Source organism: Pinus tabuliformis, chromosome 6, assembly GCF_031772625.1.
Source record: "Pinus tabuliformis cultivar Carrire ecotype Pingquan chromosome 6, CPIR1, whole genome shotgun sequence".
Taxonomy (NCBI): Eukaryota; Viridiplantae; Streptophyta; class Pinopsida; order Pinales; family Pinaceae; genus Pinus; species Pinus tabuliformis.
In genome coordinates this window covers 728,811,495-728,839,095 of record NC_142292.1, presented here as the reverse complement: position 1 = coordinate 728,839,095, position 27,601 = coordinate 728,811,495, and the positions used below count along the sequence as shown (strand labels likewise).

The following is a 27,601-nucleotide window of genomic DNA, read 5'->3' as shown; positions in this document are numbered from 1 at the left end:
AACATTATATACCATCTTATATATTGGCTCACTACAACATTATATATAATTTTATATATGGGCTCGCTACAACATTCCACGGTTTTATAAATTATTTATCATGACATAATTGTGCTAATTTTTTGTGTCATTCTTAGTTAATGATAAATTGTCTTTCACTAAGCTATTGCCAAATTCTTCATTGTGTAATTATTTGATCAAATTTTTATATATCAAATTCATTACTATACATAATTAATTTTTATATATCAAATTCATTACTATACATAATTAATTTTCATTGAATATATATCAAATTCATTACTATGCATAATTAATTTTTATTGAACATATATCAAATTCATTACCATACATAATTAATTTTTATATATCAAATTCATTACTATACATAATTAATTTTTATTTTTATATCAAATACATTACTCTACCTAATTAATTTTTATTGAACAAATATGATTATGGATGAAGTGTTCTAATTATATAATATCATTATATCTCAAATTTATATTATTCTAATATAAATTTATCATTTTGTTTAAACCGAATTTTTCATTACAGTGAATAGAATAAACACTTTCTAACTCACTTTCTAACTCACTTTCTAACTCAATACATCTTCAACCCTTTCTAACTCAATGCATCTTCAACCCCTTCTTTATTGATTTTTATTTCACCTTAAACATAAATTAAAAAATTGAAACACTAAATATTAAATTAAATCTGAACTAATAAAATATTTAGAAAAAGTAAATTAATTAATTTGTATAAAATTTAATCCCATAAATAAAATTAAAAATAAGAACTTCAAAGAAAATAAACCATCCCAAAAGTTATCGAAATTCAACACAGCATCACAATGTTTCAGAGATCCTTCTTCAAATTGGTAAGGCTGACCCCTATCTGAACTCCAAAAATAAAATAACATACTCCATATAGTAAGAACACTTTATTAGCCTGAACGGCAGCCGATTGATGGAAGCCCCTGCCCGTCTCCTGCCCCTCTGTCATGAGGCACAGGTTCAATCCTTTCGGGCCCGTCCGGATCAGGTTTGATAGTCGAGCCAATTAAGCGTGCGACCCCTTCGAGTCGGGCAACCCATGGTTCATTACATTGAAAAAAACACTTGTTTTCATATGGTTCGGGCAATGTCCTCCAGTCCACCACGATACGGTAAGTGACAGGTTGAATACCAAGTGTGTCCGATGCCCATCTGGCACACGAATAAGTTATCGGATCGTGCATCAATTACAGCGTCGATATGAACATCCCACAACCAGATTTCCCGGAGATGTTAGAAGGGACTATATCCATCCATATGGCACGGGGAGTCCTCACCATCAGTGTCAGCATTCTTTAACTCCGTTGACCTCTATTGCTTATTCCAAGAATCTTTAATGGATGCACTAAGTTTTGGTAGTTTAGATTTGGGTATTTCATAAAATCTTCGTAGCAGAGAAGAGTAGCATGAGCGATGGTAACGTTGACGAATGGGAAGACGATGATGGCAATGGCTGCATCGTTTGTTAACCCCTTCCAATTTAACACCTTCGCCACTGCTCTTTATACACAAGCATTCAATGCCCTTTCTTTCTCACACCGCCCTGATGATGAAAACCAATTGATGGAGGCTCTGGATTCTTTGCATTTCATTGACCAACCTGTACATTCTTCCATGTATGTTTATATGTTGCGGGAGTGCATTGAGAATAGGGCATTACTGGCCGGCAGACTAATCCATGCCCACATCCATCAGAGCGGATTAACGCCTCACAGGTATTTAAACAACACGCTTGTTAACATGTATGTTAGTTGCGGGTGTCTGGTGGATGCTCGCAGAGTTTTTGATCAAATGCCTGAGAGAGATAATTTTTCGTGGACTGTGATGATTGCAGCTTATGCCAGGAATGGGATTGCCCAGGAGGCCATAAATATCTTCTATCAAATGGAGCGAACAGACATACTGCCTAATCAGTTTACCTTTGCCAGTGTGCTCCCTGCATGTGCGAACTCGAAAGATCTGGAACGGGGTATGGAGATTCATGAAGAGATAATTAGATGTGGCTTTCATTCTGATGTTGTTGTGGCAAATGCTCTTGTAGATATGTATGCAAAATGTGGAAGAACAGAGATTGCACGCCAAGTATTTGACAAAATGCCTCAACGAGATGTTGTCTCCTGGACCACCATGATTGTTGGGTATACCCAGAATGGGTACGGTGAAGAAGTCATAGAACTTTTCCGGCAAACGCAGTTTGCGGGATTGGAGCCTAGCTTGAAGACGTTTACGAGTGTTCTGTCAGCATGTGCGAGCCTGGCAGCTCTGGAACAGGGAATGCAGATTCATGAAGAAATAATCAGAACTGTTTTTCACTGTGATGCCTTTCTGGAGAGTGCGCTGATAGACATGTATGCAAAATGCGGGCAAATGGAGGATGCGGGCAAATTGTTTGACAAAATGTGTGAACGTGATGTGGTTTCTTGGACAATGATGATTGCAGGCTATGCACAGAATGGTAGGGAAAAGGAGGCTCTGAAACTTTTCCGAGAAATGCAGCTGGCCGGTGTAAAACCTGGCGCCAAAACCTTTGCCAATATTCTTCCGGCATGTGCCAACTTGGAAGCTCTGGGAAGAGGTGTAGAGATTCACGGAAAGATAATTGTAAGTGGGTTTCAATCCGATGTTATTGTGGAAAGTGCTCTGATGGACATGTATGCAAAATGTGGGAATACAGAGAAGGCACGCACTGTGTTTGACAAAATGCTTCAACGAGATGAAGTCTCTTGGACATTGATGATTGCAGGGTATGCGCAGAATGGTTATGGAGAAGAAGCCTTGAAGCTTTTCCAGCAGATGCAGATAGCAGGTATGAAGCCAAATTTGAAGACATTTGCCAGTGTTCTTCCAGCATGTGCCAACTTGGCAGCACTCGAACAGGGAAGGGAAATCCACGAAGAGATAATCAAGAGTGGTTTTCAATCTGACATTGTTGTAGAAAATGCCCTCATAGATATGTATGCCAAATGTGGGAACATAGAGAAGGCACGAGAGTTATTTGACAAAATGCATCGACGGGATGTCATCTCATGGACAGCTATGATTGCAGGATATGCCATGCATGGCAGTGGCAAGGAGGCACTCAAACTCTTTCAACAGATGAACAAGAATGGTACAATGCCAAACCATGTCACCTTAGTTTCTGTTTTAACTGCATGCTGCCATGCAGGTCTGGTAGCTGAGGGCCTTAAGTGTTTCAGTTACTCAAAGGAACATTATGGCATCATACCTACAATGGAGCATTATAGCTGCATTGTTGATCTTCTGGGCCGTGCAGGGCGCTTGGATGAAGCACAAGACTTTATCAACAGGATGAAACTAAAACCCGATTATGCCATGTGGAGTAGTTTGCTTGGTGCCTGCAGAATACATCACAATATAGAGCTAGGGGAAAGTGTGGCAACACATCTTTTTGAGTTGAACCCTAGAGATGCTGCACCCTATGTGGTTCTCTCAAACATGTACGCTACAGCTGGTAGGTGGGCTGATTTTGTAAAGGTGAGGAAGGCGTTGAAGGAAAGAACTGTTAAAAAGATGCCTGGATGCAGTTGGATTGAGATCAATAAACATATGCATGCCTTTCTTGTACGAGAAGATTTGCATGTGCAAACAGAAAATGCACAACAAGATAGGAAAGGGCATCGCAGCAGACATTTTAAATTGGAATAAACACAATTTATGCTGCATTCAAAGGTCTATATGATTGATTGAGAACGAATGTTGAGATGCATTGCTGTTGTGGCCCGTAGCCAGGTGTACTTACACTTGCCTTGTAGGAGGCATGTCACACCCACAAACAAATTTTGGGTTAGAAAGACTGCAAAGTACATTCCCAGTAGAATATTTTGAGCCAATTGAGGTGAAGGAAGAGGAGGAGAAACTTACATCAAAAAACTGCACAAATTAGAACAAATGAGGTGCAGGTAGAGGAGGGACAACACTGAAAATCTGCACAAAATGATATCACATCAAGAAGAGTGAGAAAAACAATGTCCATATGCAACCAATTTAATATCGTTAAGCAGGTGCGTGCTTTTCTTGGAAATTGTCCTCACTCAAAAAAGAAAAGACCTATGCATGTATAGGTTTGTTCTCTTCCCAAGAGTAGTGTTGAATGAAGGATGTATATGAGTTGTACAATTTCTTTGTCCCCATAGTAAACAACAGGGAATTGCATTTGGCTTTTTAAACATTCCCTCAATCCTTTGAGCGTGTGGTGCAACTAAGTTTGCTTCAAAATCAGTGAAGCAGAAAAATTGTTGAGGTATGCCAACCTAACCATCATTTTTAAGCATGGGAGGTTTCTTGGGGTATTATAGGTAATGTTGAGTGAAGCAAATTATAAACATAATCTTTTATTACAAGAACTTCATGCATATTGACAACTTACACTAGTAGAAAGTAAATTGGATATTATTTTTTATTTCCGTTGAAGCCCGTTGAAGCCAAATTTTTGGAGATATAGTATGTGTCTTTGACTTTGATTGGAAGAATCAATGTGAAGAAGAATGCTATTTCTTATACTCACTTCTGTTAATTTTTCAGTTTTCTATGCTTAACACAATCACTTATTCCAATTCTTCTTCAATTAGCAATCAATTTATCCAATATAATTCAATCTTCTAGCATCAATAAGCAATTGTAAATAGAACAATAAACCAATGCACAATAGAAGACAACCAAGAACAAGAGAGACACAGTATGTGGTGAAAGACCAAGGAAAAACCCCACAAGGGGGAAAACCTTTTCAAAATTCTTCTTCTATTAGATTGTCATCAAATGTTCAGTAGAGAGATATAATGATCCAATTCATCAACAATGAGTCAAAGTCAAACCTTTGATTGTTCAAGAATCAACCAACCAATATCCAATCAAAGATGAGCCAAAAGTCAAATCTGCAATTTTGGTCAATGTCAATAGTGGCAACAACCCTAATCAGTCAACGGTCAATAGTCCTCCAAACAATTTGGTCAAAGCAACATCAAATTCAGCCTTCCAAAATCGGTCAACCCAAGTCAAAACAATCAACAAAATCCTCACAGAAATAGGTTAAAGTCAACCCTTTGACATGCAAAAACCCTAGTTGCAAGACTGCAATCAACATTAGTCAAACTTGCTCAGAAAATCTCGGTCAAATCAACAGTCAACTCGGCCTCCCAAACAGATCAGAAATTTGTTCAAATAAGTTCAAAACTTCCACAGTCAACTTTGGTCAAAACAATCCCAAACTGAAGTCAAACTCGATCGACATAAAACTCTCTCTTCTCTTTGCACTTGTGAGCTCGGACCCTGCAATTTCATACTTGTATAAACCAATTTGATGAAGAGATGAATGCATGATAATGCTCAAAAGTGATGCGACATGAGGTCTATTTATATGTGTCTTCGGAGGTCGAATTAGCTTGCCTAGGCCGACTTGTACTTTTGTGCACGTGTTTTTCATCAAAAATAATATTTTTCCTTAACCAAATTAAATTCTTCCAAGGGCTAGTAGGGGCTTCTATGGATGAGGAAGGCTATCCAATGGAGGGAATTGTTGAATAAAGTTGTCATTGATGGCATCATAGTTGAATTGTTGAAACAAACCCTAACCCTAGATATTGTGCAAACCCTAGGAGACCTAAACCCTAACTACTTGACTAGACCCTAGGTGCATGAGTATATTAATGAAATTCTAGATGCACTTGCCATAACAAAGCGCTAGCAATGATGTCATTATGATATCATGTTTGCATTGTTGAAGCTAGCCATGTCGGTCATTAATGATGGCAAGCCAATAACTTGCCCTTATATGCATTGCCCAAGCTTTGTTGGAGATGCCCTAAGAAAGAAGTTACCTTGTTGAAGATGTCCGTGAAGACATTGAAAAGGCACCCTAGCCTTGTTGAATGATGCTCATAATTCCCATGTGATGAAGCCCTAATATAGTAACCCTAGATGTATGAATATGTCAAAGAAACCCTAGTCCTTGTATGCAATCCTAATGCATGAAGATCACATGCACTAGCATGTCAAAATAGTGAAAAAATTATAATCCACTTGATGCTCTAATTCCATAAAAGAAATTCTTTAATAGGGCTGTTATGAAAAAATATGCATATGATGAAAGAAAAAATAAATTTCCATCATTAGAGGTCATATCTTGAAGGGAATACTATATCAACTTATAGAGGAGGTCATAAGCTTTCCAATGAGTACTCACTTGCCTCCTAATTCCTTACCGTTGAAGAGAAATCAATTTTTGAAATCAGCATATGTCAAAAATTGTCAAACTATCCAAGCCGACTTGAGTAGGCTCATAACCCTTGGCAAAGAGACGTGTCCCTTCAGAATATGGAAAAACCACTATAAATATAAACCTAAATTCGTCCATTCAAGTTCAAACTTTTCGTGGAGACAACACAAGAGGTAGAGAAGCAGCCACAACCTAGAAAAGCAAGGAAGACAAGTTTGTGGAATTGTTCTTGGGTTAAATAGTCTCCCACAGGTTCGAGCTAGGAGCAGAGAAGTTGTCGTAGTTGTCGTGGTTGAAGCTGTCATAGTTGCTATGGTCGCAGTTGCCGCAGTTGTAGTTGTCGTAGTTGCCGCGGTTGAAGTTGTCGTAGTTGCGGTGGTCGCAGCTGCCGCAATTGCAGTTGTCGTGGTTGAAGCTACTGTGGTTGAAGTTTCCATAATTGTCGTGGTTGAAGTTGTCGCAGCTGCCGTAGTTGAAGCTGTCATAGTTGCCGTGGTTGAAGCTATTGCGGTCAAAGTTGTCATAGTTGTTGTGGTCGAAGTTGTCGTAGTTGCCGTGGTTGAAGCTGTCGTGGTCAAAGTTGTCCTAGTTGTTGTGGTTGAAGTGTTGATTTTTTGGGACAGGACAAATAGAGCTTGTTGAAATCTTCTCTTGAGAACATAATAGGGCAGAGTTGGAGAACTTTGTGAAGCAGCGTATTGAAGATTTATGGAGATCATTGAAGACCATGATGCATCGAAGCCATCATGAGGTGACCTTGAAGAAGTTTTGTTTGGGTAACATGAAGAGTTGTGGAGACACTTTCTGAGAAGACAAATTTGTCATTGATGAGCTAAGTGCTTTGGAGATCAAGGGCATTGTTGAAGCTGAAGATTGGCAGGGCTAATTGAAGAAGACATTGGGAGTCGTGAAGTATAACCAAATATATCTTAACAAAGTAAAGCAAGGTTTGGAGCCCAAGAGGTTGGAGCCTTGAAAAGACAAGGTCGGTGCCTTGAAGGATAGGGTTAGAGCACTGGAGGATCGGAGTCCTCAAGAAACCAGGTTGGAGCCTGAACCAGATATAGGGTTGGAGCCCTTGAGGTTGGTGTGTCAAAATTGACAAGGTTGGAGCCTTGGAAGTCCAAGCCAGTGCTTGGCAAATACAGGTTGAAGCGTGGGAGATTGAAGATCGGTGTCTTCGTCTAGGGTTGGAGCCCTACATATATTGTACTTGATTTATTGAAGAAATTAATAAAAGCATTTATTCTTATTGTTCATTGTGTTCTAAATATAAGTGATCTAACTGGTAAAAGTAACAATTGAAAAGGAATACTGATTCACCCTCCCTCTCAGTGTTTCCAACAAGAATTTCTCCTTAAGCTGCTAAATTTCAACACTCCCTCTCAGCTAGGGAGAAACTGCTGACTGCATCATGAATCTCATCTCAAAAGTCTTGTCATCATCATTGTTGTATCATATCATCTTGTCTCTACTCATCTTTGCTCATATGTTGAACACTCGAATCTAAAGAAGAAGAATCATCATAGGGGAGCTTAGGCTACCACCCTATATCCAAGGACAATAGGCAAGATACCCAACTTGTCATGAGAGACAAGGATCACACATCCTATTGTCTGCTGATCTTTCCACCTTGACCCTCAAGAATCAAGTGGTAAAACACCTGCATCCTTTTACTTGGAGAAGATACCCAACTTACCAAAGGTAAGGATCACACACTCCCAAGTCTTTCCTTATCCATTGGCCAGATGGATGGAAATCCCAACAAGCCTAGCTTGCGGGTAAGATGCATATTGCAGTATACTCTGTCAAGTCCAATATGATGGCAGGGGAGGATACCCAACTTGTCATAAATGATGAGGATCACATACACCCTACAGTGACAATAATCAGGATAACCCAACTTGCCATAAATGACAAGGATCACACATCCTATTGTCTAGAGATCCCTCAACCCTAGGAGCTCTTATGGATCAATTCCTCACCTTGGGAGCTCAAACAGGGGAGAAGGGCATAACTCAGTGTCCTTGATCAATCAAGACCCTTACCTAGGAGGGTCACATCCATCAGTCCATGTTGCTCTCTAAAAACCAAGAACTTCCCTTTTGGCAAATCCTTGGTAAGAATGTTTGCTATCTACTCGTCTGTCGAAATGTGATAGAGTCTCATTACTCCTCGCTACACCATATCTCAAATGTAGTGATACTTGATCTCAATATGCTTGGACTTGTCGTGGAACACAAGATTCCCTGCCAATCAGATCCCACTCTTATTGTCACAATACATCATTGTCATATCCAAAACTTGCTCAAATAGCTCTCCAAACTTCAAAGAGCTTTCTCAACCATATCGTCTCGTAGCTAGCCATGCTAGCAACAATATACTCTGCCTCAGTTGTGCTAAGGGCAATACACTTTTGTTTCCTGCTCATCCAAGATATCATGGCAGATCCAAGGCTAAAACAACATCTTGATGTGTTTTTCCTATTAAGAACATTTTTGGCCTAGTCAAAATCAGTGTACCCATGAAGTCTCACATCTCCGACAGTATATCTTAGACCAAGATTAATCATCCCATGCAAATATCTCAGCACATGCTTAGCAGCAACCCAATGTGCATGAAGAGGCTCAGTCATGAATTGACTCAAGAGTGTTAACTGCAAAATGTATGTCTGGTCGAGTGTTCACAAGGAACATCAATGCCCCAATCAATTGTCGATACTCGGAAGGATTTGTCAAGTCAGGTCCTACAACATCCCCACAAAGCTTCTTGAAGTTCATCTCCATTGGTGTGGCCATAGATTTACATTCCACCATTCCAAATCTTTCCAATAGTTTCACAACATATTTTCCTTATGAAAGGAAAATCTCACCAGGTCTTTGCCACACCTCTAAGCCCAGGAAATAATGCATCAATCCAAGGTCTTTCATTTTGAACTAAGGGGCTAGCTCCCTCTTGCACTTGAGAATCAAAGGTTCACCACCTGTTAAGAATAAGTCCTCAACATATAAAACCAAAATAAGGGGCATACCTTGGACCACTTTGAAGTGGAGATTCGGGTCGGCATTGCTCTCGTAAATCCAAGCTTCACTAGGTAGCTATCAATACAAACATACCAAGCTTTGGGGGCTTGCTTCAATCCAAATAGTGCTTTCTTCAGCCTACAAACGTGAGTCTTCCTATCTTGCACTTCAAAACCCTGTGGTTGCTCAACATATACTTCCTCCTGAAGTATGTCATATAGAAACGCAGTCTTCACATCCATCTGGTGAAGAGTCCATCCTTGATTAGCAACGAGGACAAAAACAAATCGAATAGTAGTATAGTGGGAAACAGGTGCAAATATATTAGCATAGTCCTCTCCCTCTTTCCGGGAGAAACCTATAGCCATGAACATTGCCTTATATTTCTTGATACTTCCATCAGTTCCATGTTTGATCTTGTACAACCATTTATAAGTCACAACAAACTTCCCTTCTAGCCTCGGAACAACTTCCCACGTATCATTCTTCATTATAGATTCATATTCTTCGGCCATAGCATTTTTCCAGATCTGCTCTTTCATTGCTTCTTCAAAGGTGGGAGGCTTAGCCTGTATGATGGTTCTCGTAGCCACTTCATAGCCTTGATATCGACATGGCTTCTTACTTTCTCTAAAGAATCCTTTGGCAGCATCATGTCTTTAACATCATATAAGGTATCACAAAGCCAAAGTGGTCTCTTTCTAGCAAGGGGGTCACATGGAGGAGGATCCAAGGGGTCCATAGGTTCCATGGGATAATCAACAACATCTTTTTCAGGTTCAGGCACAGAAGGACCTTCTAGTAGGTCCATGTCATCATCCTTCTTTTCAACAGGAGGAGGAGGAATGTCCCTTACTTTTCCAAGGGTAGCATCTTCATTAAAAGTCACATCCCTGCTAAACTCGATATTCCTTTGGCCAGGCACATATATTCTAAAAGCTTTAGAATTTTCATAATATCCAACAAATGTGCCTTTCTTTCCAGTGGCTCCTAGCTTGTTCCTCTTGCCCTTCGGCACATGAAAGTACACGGGGTAGCCAAAGATTCTCAAATGACCAACATCAGGGTCTATACTTGTGAATACTTCTTCAGGAGTTTTGTCACCCAAGGCTTGATGAGGAGTCCCCTTTTGAACATAGACGGTTGTATTAGTGGCTTCTCCACAAAGGAATTATGACGACTTTTGATCATGCAACATGGCTCGGGCAACTTATATGATGATCTTGTTCTTTCTTTCAACCACACCATTCTGCTCAGGATTATAAGGTACGATGGTCTCCTTGATTCCAGCCTTCTTGCAAAAGTCAACGAACTCATTAGAAGTGTATTCTCCACCATTATCAGACCTAAAGACTTCGATTCATTTTCTTGTTTAATTTTCTATCATTTCCTTGAAATCCTTGAGCATATCAAATGCTTCGTCCTTGTAATTCAAGTAGAATATCATGTTTTCTGAGAGAAGTCATCCACAAAGATTATATAATATAGATAACCACCAAGAGATTTTACTGGCATGGGTCCACATATATCAGAATGTATGAGTTATAGAATATCACTTGTCCTGCTCCTGCTGGAAGGGAATGGTCCCTTTAACTTCTTTCCACTTGCACATCCCGGACACACCCCATCATGATTAGCTTGAACTTCAAGCATTCCAAAAACCATCCTCCTTACTTTAGGTAGGGCTTCATAGTGAAGATGAGCAAATCTTCGGTGTCGTAGCTCACTTTGATGATTGCTATCACATACTAGTGCTTGCATCGGTCTTCCATTGATTCTATAGAGTCCTTCAATTCTTGATCCCAAGGTGAATGCATCCCTCATGCGAGATTCCATAGGCCAAGTGAGGATCTTTCCTCTTATGAAGGAAACTCTCATCCCTTTGTCTTCCAAGGCAGATATAGATACAAGGTTCTTACTTTAATAACATCACGAAGATGTACGATTTCCCCATAATCCAAATGAAATGTAACAGAACCAAAACCCTTCACAGGATAAGTAGAGTTATCCCCAAGAATGATCTTCAAATTAGTCTCCCTCTCAACCAAGTTTGAGAGGACTTCACGATACCTAGTGAAGTGTCTAGAGGCCCCACTATCTACCAACCAACTATCAAACGAATCTGGAGGGGAGGAGCTAGAAAGTGTAGAAATAAGAAAGTATTCAGATTGAGTAGCAGCAACATTATTTCCATACCTTGTATTCCTTGATCTCTTTTGAGGATGTCGGCCTTCATCACGATCATTAGGAGCATCTCTTCTTCTTTTATTATTGAACCTATTGTTGTTGAACCCACAATTGTTGTTGTATGACCTAGGAGCATTTTCATTTTCCGAACAATCTTTAGCACCTATGGCACTTGAAACATTCAACTTGGTCCTTTCTTAATATTCTTTGAGAGTCCCTGGATGATGGCGTCGGCTTTCTTGAATTAAAAGTTCTTCCTCTTCCTTTCTTCTTCTTGCCTTGAGTAGCAAAGGCAGAGAGCTCTCCTTCTTCATGCGTTTGAATTCTCCGTCTTGAAATCATCCTAGTTTCTTCTTGAGTGCACTTGCCAACCAGTGCATCAAATATTGGAAACTTGTCTTTTCCCCAAGGAAAAAGCATAACTTTTATTATATAAAATATTGAAAATTACATGTTGTAGATGCTTTATATGCATATCCAAAAATAGTGATCTATGTTGACCACTTAGCAAAATATACCCTATTTTAAGTATCATGGATAAAGTCTAGAAGTCATTCATAGATGTTCCAAAAACTACATCCATTACCCATATACCTATCATCTTATATATACAGTGCACAAAAAATAGTTGTCCAAAATGCATATAAAATCATAAAGATGTCAATCAAGTGTTGCCCTTGTGGAGGGTGGTCACTAAAAGGCATGTGATAATATTGGTAGTGGTCCGGACCATTCTATTTTGAAATCAATTAAGTACCAAACTCTTGCTACGCGGCTTCCTTGGATAAACCGTCCAAAAGAGCATTCCTTTTGTTAGCGCTTGAATTTGGCCTCAGGCTGAAAAAGACAAAATCCAAGGCAACATCAAACCACTTAGCCACGTAGCTAGCCCTACGGGGCAGGAGAGGGCTCTCTCCGGGTCTATCTCGGCAAAAGGTCTTCAAAGGGCGGAGATGACCGATAAAGAACACTGATTTTAGGCTAATAAACTGATAGGGAAAGTTTGATTTTTAAGTTTTTAGAGTTTTGGTGGAAAACTGAGCACAACAATTTTGGGTGCGGGGATGAGACACAGTTTTTGCAGAGGTCTTTTTGGGGCAAGGTAGGAGATTGTCTTGATGCCTTTGAATTAAGTGAATGAATAGAAATGACCGGTGAGGAGCTAAAGAGAGCAAGAAACTTTCGAGAATTCTCTTTAGACAGAGGAAAACGTAGATATTAAGCAAACTTAAAGGCAGAGCATATAAATTATGAATTCTACCTTAACACTTCATTTACTTAATGTGCAGAAAAGAGAAGTAGGAAAATGATACACATAACACACTTACAAGTACATGAGAGAAGCACACCATCAACACAAATAACCACAGGAATCCCAAATAGTGCTGCAAAACCCTGGTCTTTCCTTTGCCAAAATTGCAGAGATACAAAGTATAAAACAGTCTAAGCTTATCCCTCAAGAGTCCAACCATGAAAATGACTAAGAAAGTACATAATATAGGCAAGTTAACACACTTCCTTGCCTCTAGGGGTCGAGCTCATCATCCTAGGAGCTGTTTCAACCAATTCTAAACTGAGCACTACAAACTAGGCAATCAAAACAACTTGCCTCTATAAGTTAGGAAACCAATTCATTCATTAATTTTTTGCCATTTTATGAATGAATCTTCTAGAATAGGTAAAAAGTGTCATGTCAATCATGAAATTACATCAAATACATCAAGGAGGATGAAAAACCCAACCAAAAAGTCAAAACTAGTCACTGCTGCGTTTTCCTGTGCTGAAGATGCAAAACTGGCCAATTTCCCCAACGCGTAGCGCGCCATTTCCCAACGCGTAGCGCGCCTTTCAGGCCACTTTTGAGGCACTTCCCGGCATCCAAATGAGGCACAAGTGGGCTTGCTGGAAAGGTCTGGATGTCTACTCTCCAGCCCAAGTGGAATTTCTCAATTTGGTGGTCATTTGCCCCTCCAAAATTGCAATCTCCCAAGACTGCTTCCTGTGTGTCCAAAAAGTGGCAGAAGGTCATTTTTTGCTTTTTTTTTACCTTTTGGGGGCTCAAATCTCCATGAAACTTCTTGGCAGTGGCTGAGCAAGTGTATTTTGCCATGACAAATCCAAAAATGCTGAGTTTTCCTGAAATGGACCTCCCCAACTTAAGGGTAGTGTGCGGCGCGCTACGCGTTGAGGGCAAAAAACCTGTGTGTGGCACAAAAAAGTCAAAATTGACCAAAATTGCTCAAAATTTCCTGAAATTTGAGCTAGAAGTGTGTCATTGAGCACCATGCTCCCTCAAGGTGGCTTCGGCCAAAATTTGAAGCGGATCGGACCGTTTCCTCGATTTTAGTGCCTTGGCCAAGCGTGCTTTAAGTACCTTCATTTTTGCTTTGCATACATGCATGCGGGCCCAATAGCGATTTTTCATGTGGTGGAGCATGTCTTTGTCCCTGTTTGCCTTTGCTATCAACCTCTCTAAATGTGTGTTCACTTGAATGAGCATAGAGCTTTGCTCCTTAGGTGTCAAATCACCGGGTCTCTTGCAAGCCAAGTTCCGGTCTTCTCGGATCCTCTGCAACTCATCAAGAGAGTGTTCATCCTCTAATTGCTTGTTGCGCTGCTCTAAATAAGTAATTGTCCAATTTGCCATCTCCAACTTTTGCTGCAACAAGTCATTTTCAGCCCTTAGTTGCTGGATGATCTCCTTTGACTCTAGGCTAGGAGAAATGATATCAAGGTCAACAACATCTATGCCTGGAACACCTGATGGCCCCTCATCAATCTTGGGCTGCTTGCCTCTCTCTTGTACCTGTGCTGCTGTCGAAAGCGAGGCCCCTTCCACCTGATGTGGAGATAACACTCGCTGTGCTGATGAAGAAGGCGAGACCCCTTCCACCTGATGTGGAGATAATACTCGCCGTGCAGATGCAAATAAGGCCCTGTGGCCTCTCTGATATGTAACATAAGAAGGAGTGCTGACATGCTCTGGCTCAGGAACATCAAACTGCTGTGAAGGCCCTCCCTCATCATGGACAACCTCGGGAGTTGGCTGTGGCACCGTGAAGAAGTCGCAAGAAATGAAATCCTCCCAAACAATACCCTGCTGTGCCAACTGATGCATCACTATGATCTCGATCAGTGCATAATGATATATACTTTTGAGCTGCTGTGCGGGAGTCTTCCTTTGCACCACAGGCACCATCTTCTCTATATTTCGGCACATGAAAAATGGAATGTTCATCATTCGTACCCGGGTGAAATGCATCAACAAACGGATATGGTACGAATATAAACGTGAAAATCTGCCCTCACAAGTGAAATAACGCATGATGAGCCTCATCAAGGGTGCATACTCATCCCTTAAGAATATGAAAGGAAAAACAGCAGTAAGGTGCCTCATGCATCCGGGTTTGATGTATGGTTGATAATGAAATTTGTCTAGCAGCTTGCGCTTGGTCCATTCTTCCCCAACATTTGGTATCCCGGTGGCTTGAGCAACCATTTCAGGTGATAAGGTGAAATCTACTCCTGCAAGGTTCACATGGCCATTGTGCAAATGTAGGACAAACAGGCGGACCAACTCTCTATGGTGTTGAATTTGTGAGATCCTCTCACAATACCCAAAGCATGACTGATATCGAAAACATGACATTGCAAGTGGACAAGCTTGCAAATGAGCCAATGAAGTGGGCTCCTCTCTGACATGCCGACCACCCTTACCACCCTTATGATGCCTCCTTGGCACTTCTACCTCTGGTGATGAATCACTGTCATAGCTCTGCTCATAATCTGACTCTGTTTCTGACATGGTTATGAAGGCAAGATGACTGAAATATATTGCTGACTTGGCACCCAATTAACTGCTCTTTGACTTTTCAAATGCTGTCACCAAGGGGACATAAATACAAGGGAACTTGTTAGGGATAAGGGAACATGTGGGAATTAGGGAGAATAAACACAAAGGAGGAATTTAGGGAAAACAAACATGGGAAATTGCCAAATTATGGGATTTTAAAGTGAAGTAGGGTTTTAGGAATTAAATATGCTTTTAGGAATTTTAAAGAGGAGAATGATGGAATTACAAGGGAAAATTTGAGGGAGAAAAGTGATGGAAAATGAGGGAAAAAGGAATTTACAAAGGGCAACCTTGGACAGCGAGAGAAATTCAAAACCCTAGTGCCATTGAAACTTTAAATTTTCCATAACAAGAGAGGGTTTCGATTTATTATTTACATAGCATTTGAACACATTAATTCTCTTTTCATTGTGCAAAACCAAATTTAGGCATAGAGGAGAAGCCTACCTGCACTTTGCCTGAGAGAAAAGACGTTTTGATGACTTGCTGGCAATTTTTTGAGCTGAATCCCCAACGCGTAGCGCGCCCTGCCCAACGCGTAGCGCGCCTCCTACGCGTAGCGCACTTGTAAATTAACACTGGAAAAGTCTGCCTGACGCGTAGCGCGCCCCTGACGTGTAGCGCGCCTCTCCTGACGCGTAGCGCGCCCCTGAAACTGCTCGACTTGCTCAAGAACTCCTAAAATCGCCTTTGCAAGATTACACTTAGCTTGTGAGAGGCAAATGAGTTTGCAAATGAGGAATGACATGCTTTTATAGGCTTCCTTTTAATTTTTACTTGCCCAAAACCCACTTTGTAATGTTTTGAATGTTGACACTTTTTGATTTAATTGGCTCTGACCTTTAATTTCATTTCTTTGAAAAATTGGTTGAAATGATGATTTCTTCTGAAAATTTTTGCAGGGATAGCTTCCAGGATGCTCTGGCAAAGGAGACCAAGGCTGCACTTCGATATTTGAAGAATTTGAAATTTTGAGAATTTTTACAAAATGAGATAATGACCTTTGTTTTCAAAAACAGAGTTTTTGAGAACAAAGTGAAAATTTAGCTGTACAATGATAGGAATCTTTGAAAAAATATTTAAGGAAGAACATCCCTCTGGCCTGCTGGTCCTTTATGACCTCTCAAGACAAAAATGGACTCAACCCTAGACCTAAAACCTTAAAACTTAAAACAAGATGAATGACCCTTTAAGGACTTTATTTACTTGAACAAACCTGAACCAGCAGTGCCAAACAAGAGGCGAATAAAGACACAAACCCCCTCCACCAGGATTATGGCATGCCTAACGGAATGCAACATGATCACACTGATGGGACACCTAATCATGAAATGCAAAGAGCTTTGATCTCCGGTGGAGGGCTACTAGACCGACTCTAACACCTTTCCCTGTAAATGTGATGACAGTAAACATGATCAAAATGAGATTTTAATAAAATAACTTCTTCCAACATATTTCTGAGTGTGTGTACGTGACATTCTGATTGCAGATTGAACCAATTAATGATAATTCTAGAATCTTTGAATATTTGTAGTTGTCGGCACCCTTTTTCAATGGCAAAGAGTAGAAGAAGTCTAAGACTATTGAACTTTGTGAAATTATTTGTACCCATGTGCAATCCCATTTTTAATTTGAAATAATGGTTTTCGTTTAGATAAATGGCCACACCACCACATCTTCCTTGTTGAGATGATCCATCGAAATATGCCCATGGCATTGAACGATCAATAGTCTCAGCAGTGATGTTTTGTGGGTTATGATGATGTTCTTCGTTAGGTACCAAGTTGTAAATTGCAATAGTCTAGGCTCCTATAACATCCAACTGTTTAATTGAGTCGTGCAAGATTTTTTGATTCCTACCCAATCATATACCTTAGTAGACCAGGAGAGGAAGATTTCTAAGTTTGAGAGGTTGAGTCGCTTCCCACCATGACATCCAAGCTTCGTTTATATTTTCCCCCTGCCATCTTAAACTAACTGCGAAAACCTGATAAATAAGGTTCCAAATTTGCAAAGCATAAGCACACTGTAAAAATAAATGGTTGATAGTCTCCTCACTGTTATGGCACATCACACAACATGATGGGCCCTGAAAAGATCTTCATTTCAAATTGTCCTCAATAGCCACTTTGTTCTCTAATAAACACCACATAAACAATCTAGATTTAGCCAGGCTTTTCAATCTCCATAACTATCTCCACCTCCATAATAGCGCTTCAGGTTCATGCTCAGCATAAATAAATAGATAAACTTCTTTAGGAATATACTTGCAACAGGGAGAGTGGATCCAGATAAGTTCATCATTGCGATCAAGAATTCTAATATGTGATGCCGACAAAGCATTTGTGAATTGATGTTGCCTCTTATGCCATTGTACTAGAAGATTTAACTCCTGAGCTAATAACCATTTTTGTCCCCAAATAGATGAATTTTCTTGATCGACAATCTGATTTAATGTCTTTTTGCCCATGTCTGATAGAATTTCAATTAATTCGGGTAGAAGGAGGTGTGAAATGCCACTACCAGACCACAGATCAATCCTTATCCGAACCTCCATACCCGATCTCACGCGCCAGGCTAATCCAAAGTTGTATACCCAAAGGAATTTAGAACTGCCCTTCAAGTCATCGAGATGTTTGATTTGCTCTTGTTTGGAAGTCGGATCCAATCCTCCAATGAAAGAGGGTCGATATACGTTCTTATAACAACTTCCGACCATAGACTTTCCAAAGAAATCAAACACCATCCTACTGTAGTAGCAAAAGCTTGAGAAAAACGATATAAGTTTTTTGTACCCCATCCTCCCCATTTCTTGGGAAGGGCTATTCAATCCCATCTTACTTTGGCAAATGTTCGACCTTCCTTCTTGCCTTGCCATAAGAAACTACAACAAAGTCGTTGAATTTTGTGAAGGATACCCTTTGGTATCCATGATAAAGACATCCAAGTATATGAAGATGGCCTCCAGAAGTGACTTGATGAGAACAAGTCTCCTCGAACGTGATAACCAATGGTGACACCAAACATTTATCCTCCTTTCGATTTTTGCCAAGAGCCACGTCCAATTTGTTGTTTTGTAGTCATTTGGCTTGAGTCTAAATCCTAGATACTTTATACCCTCATCAATGTCCAGAGTGCGAGCATGGAAGCAAGCCACAACATATATCAATTCATTCCTGGAACAACCATTGGAGGATAAAGTAGATTTCTTTTGGTTTGTTTCCATTCCCGTGGCCTTATTGAATAATTTTGATATATTATCAAATGCAGAGGAATCACCAACAAATCCATTTAGAAATATGAGCACATCATCCACAAATAAGAGATGAGACAAGGCAATATTCCCAACAACCTGAATGCCCTTTAGTCGGTCTCAACTTCTTTCATCTGTTATTAGTCTGTTAAGACCTTCCATAACCTATAAAAATAAAAGAGGAGACAGGGGACATCCTTGGCGTAAACCACGCTCAACATGGAAGAAATTAGTAGCAGAACCATTTATAAGCACACTGAAAGATGTTGATGTAATACAACACATGATCCAGTTTATAAAACTGATATGAAATCCCAAATGAGTCAATAACATCTGAATATACAACCAACTGGTTCTATCATATGCTTTTGATAAGTCGATTTTAAGAATCATACCTTTCAGATTTTTAACCGTTGAGTGAAGCCCCTCGTGGGCAACACCTATGGCTTCATGAATTTGTTTGTTCTCCAGAAAAGAAAATTGTTCCTTGGATATATTCTACGATAGGTTAGGCTTGACACGGTTGGCGATGATTTTTGCAATGATTTTGTAAATGCAATTACACAACGAGATAGGCTTGTAATCATCAAAGCTCCTAGGACTGTCAGATTTGGGTATGAGGGCGATGAAAGTGGAATTAAAAGCCTCATACATTATCCCAATCATTATGCACTCCTCTACTACTCTCAACAGGTCCTGACTAATATGTTCATAAAATGCAAGGAAATATTCGATTGGCCATCCATCAGGGCTCGGGCTCTTGTCCCTTTTAAACCACCTAAGAACTGCGTCAAGTCCTCCCATAGTGACAAGCTTAATCAAATTATTGTTTATATCTTCGTCCACAAAACGAGGAAAGAGTTGAGTGACTCTAAATATCTTAGCTAATGATGCTTCCCTGGTAGCCTGAAACAGAGACCGAAAATGTTGAGTGCCCATTTTGGCCAATTCCCTAAAGTTTGTAGCTTTTTCTCCGAACTCATTTTCCAGAGACCATATCATATCAATTGCTCTCCTACCCTTGGCAAATTGTTGAAAAAATTGAGTTTTCATCCCCAGCTTGTAACCATATGGCCCGACTCCTTAATCGCCAGGTTTCCCCCTGTTCTTCCAACAGTCTACGCTTCACTGCCTCCAACTGGATAATATGAAATTTTGATTCTAAGGAGTCATATCTGCCTCTGTTGGGTTCTTCTAACATTTCCAATTCCTCCTCAGTTCTTCGAGGCGACTCCTCATCCCTCATTTTTTTTAAAACCCATTCAGTAGTCCTTTTATTTAGATTTTTAAGATTATCAGCAAATAAATCTGCAGTTGATCGGTCCTCATTCAGTGAGCAAGGTTTCCAGACTTCCTTATCAATTGCTTGATATTCCACATCATTCAGCCAGGTAGCATTAAATTTAAAAGGAGCACGAGGCTTTGGGAAAATACCAACTAACTCCAGGAAGATTGGGAAATGATCAAAGGATCCACCAACACCCACCCTTCAATTCCTCTTGGTAGGTTTGTAACGCGACATTTCGACATCGATGAGCCTATTAGACTCCAAAAGATGAGCAAAATAATTTGAAAGTGAATTCACATGTGCATGTTGACCCCATATCTCTTACTTACCCATGGAAAAATTTAAGTCGTCCCCCAAGATCAGATTGTTTGCCTTCAGGAAAGAGAGCGATATGATTTCATCCCAAAAGGCTACACAATATTGACATGGACCATATATGTTGGCCACCCTAAATTCCAGACCAAGCTCTACAGAAAAAATACCAACAATAATCAACCCTTCTCTTCCCCAAACATTCAGGAGATTTGTCGTTCCGTGATTAATGCCTAATGCTAATCTGCCTAATCTACCGTTCACGTCTAAGGCAAAAATGACCAGTCCTTGAGCATGGCCTCTGAAGCTACAACCACCTCACTACTAAGACCCAATGTTTCCTGGATAAATATAACATCCAACTTCTCTGATTCAAAAAGACGCCTAAGAGCTAGCTTCTTGGCGAGGCTAGCCAACCCGCGATAGTTAAAGGACATGCACTTCATCATGGATCATTGGCAGGGGTATTTCTTGCTCTAAGAACCCCTTCCAAAGATAAATGTCTGCCCTCAAAGATATCTAGACTAGCCTTCTGAATATCTTTATAAATATGTGATTTACAGCCCCTAGGGATCTTTGGACATTTAGAAGGCGATGGTTGACCCAAACCCCCACTAGGCTCCACAGATGATTTTGCTAAAGACCAAAGATTATACCTATGGCCCTTAAAAGACCCATGAGAATCATCCTCAGACGAGTTGACTAGAGATAGAGAGGATGAAGGGACATACGGAGAGGATGTCAGACAACATACAGGCACCGAGACAATAGGACAAGATATAACTCCCAATTCACTGATCGGAACTATAAACCCAGAACAAATAGAAGGCATCGACACGGGATAGTGCAAAGAGGATAATGTAATACAAGCAGGAGGAAGACTAGAAAGGGGAAGAGAGGTACCCGGAGGGGGCGGTGATGACAAACCCGATCGCATATCCAAGGGAGAAGCCTGACCTTGTGATGCAGATCGCTTTCCCCTAGATTTTCCCCCCTCCTTTGTTCCTGAATGTCGAGGCTTAATTTGATGACGGATAGGTGTCGGTGCCTCCGGAGTCACATGTTAGCCTGTTCCTGAGAAACTTCTTCCTATCCACCATTTGCTTTTTTGCCCGTTGATAGCAAGGGACGTTCCTTGAAAATATGTCGCAAGTCATGACATCTAAAGGGCACTCCTTCATAGTCCAACTTTTGTATCCTGGAATATCCCCGCCATTGCAGAACCAAACTTTCCACCATCCCTTCCCTGGTATCTAGATGCACCAGAATCCGAGTATGTGCCATTCTACTAGTCTCTTGGTATGACTTGTCATAATCCAGAAAATGCCCTAAATCATCCCCAATTTTTTTGAAAATATCCTCCGACCGGAAATGAAGTGGGAGTCTGGGCAATCAGACCCAAATCGGTCCAGCCCCCAGCTATTCCCTCTCAGGGTCAAAGAGGGGTGACCATCTTTTCAGCAAAATAGGGGCCATCTGTATATGCCAGTATTTGGAGAGAACCCATGTCGCATACTTTGCCCTACTAAAGCGAAAGGAAAACCATCCTCTGGTCATCGTACACATCGTAGGAAGAACATCTAAAACCTACCCCCATACCTCTTGAATCCACTTCTTGAGGCTGGCAGTTGTATAATTCCACCCCCGAACTCTCCCAACCAAAACCATATCTGTCGTGTCCATAAATCTCGTCAAATTTTATGCCCTCTCTGAGCACAAGTAGTTTTCCCTTCTCTATTACCTTCGTACTCTTAGACTTCTTGACCTGTTTCTTCTACGCCACTCCTTCTAGGTGAGTGGGCAGGGAAGAGACTAGGGTTTCTGCACTATTGATGTCCTGGCCCTCCAAATTTCACTGATGTTCCCCCACCACATTTCCTTCAAAATAACCAGAGGATGGTGGAGTATCTTTGCCACTAGTCCTTTTACCTAAACAATTTAAAACCCTTGAGACCTAACCATTACCTCCTCCAAATGGTTGACCGCCTCCACTGGTTAACATAGGTCCCGTCGTCGTGCCTTGTATATGTTGTAGACCTACAAAACCCTCCCCCACAGCAGTCATGGATACTTCAGTGGAAATCCCATGAGGAGAACTAGGGTTTATGCATGTTTCAACGAAAAAATGGATCGTTGGGGAAGTTGTTGCTAAATTGGTCTAATTTGCCTGAGAGAAATCCCATATCTGACTCTCAGAAGCCCCATACCCCGGAAACTCGAGAGAGAATTGTGCGTCCAACAAAGTAAAATTCGTCGCTTCTAAGCCCTGAAAAGAGGGCTCATGAAAATCTTCATCCCTATTTGGTTGTGAAGGGAAAATATCTTGGTCCGGCGGTCCATCTAGTAGCGACTGCTCCATTTTCGGTTGCCTATGTGGAGAATCTTTCCAGATAGGCACATATTCTATTGTCGAAGGAATAATCAACCAATTCTTCGTACATCACAGAGACTACCCGAGTTGTCGGTTGATGATGTTAGCTCCCTCACCAAAAGAACGACAGTAAATTTCACTATAACCGCCCATTCCACACCTATACTCCTAGAATAACACTGCAGACGTGAAACGCTAACAGCTATAACTTGCTCTACCACCCGTCACGTGGAGCACAAATGCTAGAGAAAAGCATTCGCGCCTGAATTGAAGTAGATAATGTTAACTTGTCGTGCAATTTCCTCAACCCGCAACCCTCAATACCTCCAAACCGCAGAGCCATTTTTTTGCCCTCCTCAAATCCCTTGGAAACTTGTTATTGTTGCTAATAGCAGTAATAAATGTCTCCCAAATTGGAGGAAGACCTTGAAGTGCAATGAGTACCAACTCTCTATCAAACATAGATTCTCCAATAGTCAACAATTGATCCTTTAGTTGGGATATCCTCATGAAGTATGACTACATAGTCTCTCCCTTGTTCATTTTGATGTCCTTGAGTTGATTTTTCAAGGAGAGAATATGGTTCAAATTGTTGACCTCATACATCCCAACTAGCTTATCATAGATATCCTTGGACTTCTTCAACTTTGAAATATAAGTAAGCAAATGATCTCTCAAAGAATCAATAATTATTTTCTTGGCTTTGATCTCATCTTTCTTATACTTGGCTTTTGCAGTAGTAGGGGCATTTTCGGGAGGCTCGGGTACCTTTCCTTCCACATATTCCAAGACATCACTCCCATCCAAGATCACCTCCAACTTGATTTTCCAAGCAACAAAATTAGATAAGTCATTCATCTTCTTTGCATCCTTGAAGTATGAGGTAGACATCTTGACCAAGTAAGTTTCTTTCAATTAGATTCCTTCAAAAGTGATTACTCTTGTCTTTTGTCTCCTTGGACTTGTCTTCACCTTAGCTTTGATACCATGTTAATTTTCCAGTGTTCTATGCTTAACACAATCACTTATTCCAATTCTTCTTCAATTAGTAATCAATTTATCCAATATAATTCAATCTTTCAGCAACGATAAGCAATTGTAGATAGAATAGTAAACCAATGCACAATAGAAGACAACCAAGAACAAAAGAGACACAATATTTGGTCAAAGACCAGGGAAAAACCCTTTCAAAATTCTTCTTCTATTAGATTGTCATCAAATGTTCAACAAAGAGATATAATGATCCAATTCATCAACAATAAGTCAAAGTCAAACCTTTGATTGCCAAAGAATCAACTAACCAATATACAATCAAATAGAGCCCAAAAGTCAAATCTGGTCAACAAGTCAAATCTGCAATTCTAGTCAAAGTCAACAGAAGCAGCAGCCCTAATGAATTAACGGTCAATAGTCCTCCAAACAATTTGGTCAAAGCAACATCAAATTCGGCCTTCCAAAATAAGTCAACCCAAGTCAAAATGGTCAACAAAATCCTCACAGAAATTGATCAAAGTCAACCCTTTGACCTATGGAAACCCTAGCTGCAGGACTACAGTTAACGCTAGTCAAACTTGCTCAGAAAATCTCAGTCAAATCAGCAGTCAACTCGGCCTCCCAAACAGATCAGAAATTTGGTCAAACAAGGTCAAAGCTTCCACAGTCAACACCAGTCAAAACAGTCCCAAACTGAAGTCAAACTCTGTCAATAGAAAACTCTCTCTCCTCTTTGCATGTGTGAGCTCAGTCCCTGCAATTTTAGACTTGTACAAACCAATTTGTTGAAGAGTTGAATGTGTGATAATGCTCCAAAGTGATGTGACATGAGGTCTATTTATATGTGTCTTTGGAGGATTAGCTTGCCTGGGCTGACTTGTACTTTTGTGCACATGTGGGTTTTTCATCAAAAATAATATTTGTCCTTGACCAAATTAAATTCTTCCAAGGGTTAGTAGGTGCTTCTCTAGATGAGGAAGGCTATCCAATGGAGGGAAATTCTCCTTGAGCTACCAAATTTGAACAAATTCTTAGATATTTAATGCAGCAAATCTTATTCATAAGGCACTCAATGGAATGATAATTTTGTATGCCAAATGTGCCAATTCCTGATATTTAGAAAAAAGAGTTCTGAGGCAACATGATTATAAGTTTACCATCTTGGCCCTATATAGTGCATTCTTTGTAACTAATACCTTGTATTCTAATTTTCATTCATGTTCAAATTCAAGGACAATGAAATTCAATAAAAGTTTTGTAGTGCAAAAGAAATGATAAAAAATTTCTTAAGTGAATTCAATTATCACTTCCTGTTCACTGCATTTTCAGTCAATGATCATGGAATCACAATGTATTGTGAATTACAAGCTCTAAAGTTTTGCAAAATTTAAAGATTGAACCCATCTTGATCTAGCTCTTTGTTCCTTGAATCCATTTTCACCTTCTGTTTTGACCCAACTCAAAAGGTGCCCACCACCTAGATGCACTGAAATGGTGATGTCGAATGACCTGAGGTGAGATGATGTAGTCATTATGGCATTAAATGCAATTTAGTTTCATAATTGCTACAGTTAATGATGTGGTATTTTGATGATGATTATTCTTTCATTTTACATGCATTTGTTACACGATGTTGATAACAGTTAAGCTAACAGTGTTCGTTGTGTCCCGCAGTTGCATGATGATTACAGTTATCATGTTTTCACCAGGGCACTGCTTGTTGATTCTAGTTGCTTCTGCTTCATACATGGGTAACCTTGTGCTTGGATGGAAATGTTTACAAGTGATTTATTCTCACTTCAAACGCATGTGTGAGTATTTTTTGGCACGACTACTACTGATGAGGTGGGAGATCATGGTTGTATATTTATTGTTTTGATGTTGTAGCATATCTAGCACTTGCACAATGCAAACAATGGGTTAGTTGCATATGCATATCATGAATTGTTTAAAGTGTCAAATACTTAGAACACCATGTGTTCCCAGTGTTGAATTATGCTTTAGGCTTTTTTTATTCAGCCTTAGGATTGTGGTATGCTTTGATGATTTCCCTGTGTTGTGTTATGGTTAGAGATCTTGATTCTATAGCATTGGTTACTTAACCTCTTCAGTTAAAATAGTAGCACACATATCCATTAGAATTTCGATTAACTGATGAAATGATGGTGTTGTGGCTTGGTTTACGGTTACGGTGTTAATGTTGTTTTGTTTGGTTACATGCCTACAGCAATTATCAACCTATTGACTTCATGGATTTAATTTGGAATTGTTGTAAACTATAGAAAGAGCTCTTGGAGATTGATTTTTGGTTATGATGAGCCCTATCTTCCTCAAGATTTGGTTGTGGGTCATTGGGTTTGGAGAGTACCACTTGCCTGTCACAAGCTAGTCATGATTGCATTTAATGTTGCATGGGGAGTATGGTTGGTTTTTGTTTAATCCTGGCTCTTTGATGAGATCAAACAATCCATGTTTGTTGGAGTATTTTGATGCCCTACCCACTCTTTCATCAACTCTCATTTTTGCACATGGTTTTTGTTTAAGCTATACTTTTGAACTGTGGGCTTTTGTTGTTGAGCCCCTCCTTGTGCCATTGCATTTCTCATTGTTGTGACTGAATTTGGATGCCTTAGATGGTGTGGTTGGTTATTGGTGTTTTCAATGTGCCTACGTCACATTGAATGAATAGCATACCGGCTTGGTTGTTTGGATTGTAAGCATATTTTTGTGCCTAACTTGTCCAATTGCTTACTCTTGGAAGAGGTAGGCACAATCCCATTTTTCTACATATTTCTCTAACTACTTAGTTTCCATGTGTTGATGAGTTCTAGGTTTGTTGTATCTTTGTCCCTATGTTATCCTCATTTCTTCTACTTAATTGTGAGCCCTAACCAATCAAGTTTATGTCAATGCCACTAGTACTCTACTTGTTATCATTCTTGCCTAACGTTCTCTTGGTTATTCATTGTTGGCCAACGAGGTTATTGGTTATTTGACCCTCACGAAAAGACTGTCGTGAAGTTTAAGAGTCATTTGATGGTTATTGTGCCCATATGCTTTAGCGGTTGTTGTTTCAACTTAACATATCATTTTCTAAGTTGTGTGTGGTATCTTTCTTTGGCATTTCATGACCTTGTCTTTGTGATTTCTACCTGTTTTGATGTTTGCTATGATTAATTTACTTTGGATATTATATTGAACGTGTTGACTTAGCTTTCTGTCCTCCATTAATGGTGATGTTACAATCATGTAAGCATGAATTCGAATTTCTTCTAGTCAAGTATGCACACGTTTTTCATTCACTTGTTGTCCATAGCTTTGATCTACCCTCTACAAATTTCCCATTGCTAGGCATGTTTGTTTTATCAAGACAGCATTTTGGTGTTCATGCTTGAAGACATATCAATTGGGCATGCGATTTGACTCACTCATTTTTTGTCCATTTCTTGCGATAAACCAAGGTGTGTTACCCTTGCTTATCCTTCTTCATGGGCTGATACGCCATGTGATTGGTAGTAGCGTTGTGGTATACTTTGCATAAAAGTTGAGCGCAACGTATTGCTTTGGTATGGTAGCCTTGTGATCTTATCTCTTATGTGTTTATTAGCATGTGAGTGTATCCTACTCATATGATGCTCATGCTTCTATCATTCTTCTTATTGTTCATACCTCCATTGTTTTCTTTCAATTTTCTTCTTGTTGACAATGCATTGTTTTGTGATAGTCCTTCTTTGGTTTTTTTAGCATGATTGTAGCATGCTAGTGGTTTGCTAATGGGCCCTTACACTCTCACTACCCATTCATGTGCCTATTATGAGCAGCATGATTGTAGCATGCTAGTGGTTTGTTAATGGGCACTAACACTCACTGCTTATTTTATATGCCTATTATGAGCAGAATCCTAGTTCTATGAAGTGCATCTTCATAAACAATTAGCATATGAATGATAAAATGTTGCATATTGTGTTGTTGCACATTCCAGCTTGTCAAAATTTGCATGCACTTATCTATCACTGCAAAGCTCTTATTC

At 39.9% G+C, this 27,601-nt stretch overlaps 1 pseudogene across 3 annotated transcripts; it reads left to right on the top strand.

Annotated features, from left to right (window-relative positions):
- Window positions 1-845: 845 nt before the first annotated feature.
- On the top strand, window positions 846-25,595 carry LOC149260772 (pentatricopeptide repeat-containing protein At2g13600 pseudogene; annotated as a pseudogene). Of its 3 annotated transcripts, none has more exons than XR_016258320.1 (2): window positions 846-1,774; window positions 1,894-3,987. The product of XR_016258320.1 is annotated as a pentatricopeptide repeat-containing protein At2g13600 pseudogene, transcript variant X3 (transcript). The 3 variants fall into 3 exon arrangements; XR_016258319.1 differs by lacking the exon at window positions 846-1,774 and adding an exon at window positions 25,246-25,595 and having other exon boundaries at window positions 1,782-4,081; XR_016258318.1 differs by lacking the exon at window positions 846-1,774 and adding an exon at window positions 25,246-25,595 and having other exon boundaries at window positions 1,782-4,320.
- The last annotated feature ends 2,006 nt before the right edge of the window (window positions 25,596-27,601 follow it).